This window comes from Schistocerca americana, unplaced genomic scaffold (genome assembly GCF_021461395.2).
Source record: "Schistocerca americana isolate TAMUIC-IGC-003095 unplaced genomic scaffold, iqSchAmer2.1 HiC_scaffold_1071, whole genome shotgun sequence".
Taxonomy (NCBI): Eukaryota; Metazoa; Arthropoda; class Insecta; order Orthoptera; family Acrididae; genus Schistocerca; species Schistocerca americana.
This window is the reverse complement of record NW_025725125.1, coordinates 2,159-5,000: the sequence shown is the minus strand read 5'-3', so window position 1 is coordinate 5,000 and position 2,842 is coordinate 2,159. Positions and strand designations below refer to the sequence as shown.

Here is a 2,842-nt window from a genome sequence, read left to right as displayed (position 1 = left end):
ACCTGTTATTGCTCAATCTCGTGCGGCTAGAAGCCGCCTGTCCCTCTAAGAAGAAAAGTAATCGCTGACAGCACGAAGGATGTCACGCGACTAGTTAGCAGGCTAGAGTCTCGTTCGTTATCGGAATTAACCAGACAAATCGCTCCACCAACTAAGAACGGCCATGCACCACCACCCACCGAATCAAGAAAGAGCTATCAATCTGTCAATCCTTCCGGTGTCCGGGCCTGGTGAGGTTTCCCGTGTTGAGTCAAATTAAGCCGCAGGCTCCACTCCTGGTGGTGCCCTTCCGTCAATTCCTTTAAGTTTCAGCTTTGCAACCATACTTCCCCCGGAACCCAAAAGCTTTGGTTTCCCGGAGGCTGCCCGCCGAGTCATCGGAGGAACTGCGGCGGATCGCTGGCTGGCATCGTTTATGGTTAGAACTAGGGCGGTATCTGATCGCCTTCGAACCTCTAACTTTCGTTCTTGATTAATGAAAACATACTTGGCAAATGCTTTCGCTTCTGTTCGTCTTGCGACGATCCAAGAATTTCACCTCTAACGTCGCAATACGAATGCCCCCGCCTGTCCCTATTAATCATTACCTCGGGTTCCGAAAACCAACAAAATAGAACCGAGGTCCTATTCCATTATTCCATGCACACAGTATTCAGGCGGGCTTGCCTGCTTTAAGCACTCTAATTTGTTCAAAGTAAACGTGCCGGCCCACCGAGACACTCACTCAAGAGCACCCTGGTAGGATTGCAACGGGGTCCGCCTCGGGACGCACGAGCACGCACGAGGCGCGTCGCACGCCTTCAGCTCGCCCCACCGGCAGGACGTCCCACGATACATGCCAGTTAAACACCGACGGGCGGTGAACCAACAGCGTGGGACACAAATCCAACTACGAGCTTTTTAACCGCAACAACTTTAATATACGCTATTGGAGCTGGAATTACCGCGGCTGCTGGCACCAGACTTGCCCTCCAATAGATACTCGTTAAAGGATTTAAAGTGTACTCATTCCGATTACGGGGCCTCGGATGAGTCCCGTATCGTTATTTTTCGTCACTACCTCCCCGTGCCGGGAGTGGGTAATTTGCGCGCCTGCTGCCTTCCTTGGATGTGGTAGCCGTTTCTCAGGCTCCCTCTCCGGAATCGAACCCTGATTCCCCGTTACCCGTTACAACCATGGTAGGCGCAGAACCTACCATCGACAGTTGATAAGGCAGACATTTGAAAGATGCGTCGCCGGTACGAGGACCGTGCGATCAGCCCAAAGTTATTCAGAGTCACCAAGGCAAACGGACCGGACGAGCCGACCGATTGGTTTTGATCTAATAAAAGCGTCCCTTCCATCTCTGGTCGGGACTCTGTTTGCATGTATTAGCTCTAGAATTACCACAGTTATCCAAGTAACGTGGGTACGATCTAAGGAACCATAACTGATTTAATGAGCCATTCGCGGTTTCACCTTAATGCGGCTTGTACTGAGACATGCATGGCTTAATCTTTGAGACAAGCATATGACTACTGGCAGGATCAACCAGGGAGCTGCGTCAACTAGAGCTGAGCAGCCGGCCGCCCGGGAGTGTGTCCCGGGGGCCCGCGCGAACACGCAAGCGTCCGCTCAATTATTCTGCAAACAGGAGGAGGCTGAGCTCCCCTGCACAATACACCTCGAAACCCTCTCAGGTCCCGGCGGCGCGCAGCGCCGTCCTAAGTACTTGGTCGGGTTCGAGAGAGGCGCAATCGCCCGGAGTTTGGCGAGTAGACGCTTTAGGTGCGACCACCCGTGCTCCCAACTGAGCTTGCCGCTGCCGACAGAGGCCCGGGAGCGTGCTGTCGTGGCATTGCCGGCGGGAGACAACACGCGCCACCTACGGTGGCCGGCAGCTCCAACGCCAGCGCCACAGAAGGACAAAAGCCCCACTTGGGTGCCGAAGCGAACTCTCCCAGCACAGCGCACGCGCCAACACGTCCGCACAGCTGCGATACAAACCACCTGCGAGAACCGCAGAGGCGACCGAGCAGCAGACGGCGTCGCGGCGCCGAGCGCCGGGCGGCGGCGCATCCTCAGCGCACACAGTCCTCAATCGGACCAGCACACTGCAGATGTCCACCGCGCTTCGCACCGGGCCCGCGAGGACCTACTTTGGCCGCACGGCGCCGCGTGCAGGGTGCGCCGGCGCGCAGCTGCGCCGCCTGCCGCCTCCGTCGGCCGGCGCGCCTGCCACTGGCCGCCCCCACCAGCCGGCTGTAGCGCGTGCGCCCACGCACCGCGCGGCCAGCACGCCGGGAGGCCCCCCCTCACCGGCCGGGGACGGTCCCACCCAGCCACCGCCGCGTATCGCTTCACACCCACATGCCATTCACGTTCGTGGGCATGGTGGGTATCGCTGAAACAACCGGTTGGTAGCTCAACCGATCGTCGCCATCACTGATTCACCTCTAGCGAGAACAACCGCACCACAACCGTTTACCAGTTGTTCATTTGCGTAACGTCACCAGCAAACGTAGACGTCCATCGCCATTTGCAAATTCAACGATTGTTGCATGCCTGTGTCAGGTGTCACGACACACTATGTCTGCCCACATACACGCAACAACATGTGCACGCTTCGCGAACACGTGGAAGGTGGCCCCCGTACGTATGCGATGTCCATTGCGCGAACGACTGTCAACCGGCCTCTGTCGCATGTCGCAGATGTGGAACGCAGTGCACCATGCTATCACGGTGTGTGAGAAGAGACGACTACGTCTGACAACACGCGCCACTACATCAACAGACGGCTCATGCTGATCGCCATCCACGGCATACCATACTGCAATCCAGCTCTTATAGGGAGACGACACG

The 2,842-nt window shown here is 57.1% G+C and overlaps 1 non-coding gene across 1 annotated transcript in view; it reads right to left on the bottom strand.

Annotated features, from left to right (window-relative positions):
• LOC124560179 overlaps positions 1–1,538 on the bottom strand; it is a 1,910-nt gene extending 372 nt beyond the window's left edge. The window contains exon 1 of the ribosomal RNA XR_006969079.1: positions 1–1,538. This exon is cut by the window's left edge and continues 372 nt beyond it. This is a non-coding gene — a ribosomal RNA (small subunit ribosomal RNA).
• Positions 1,539–2,842: the final 1,304 nt, after the last annotated feature.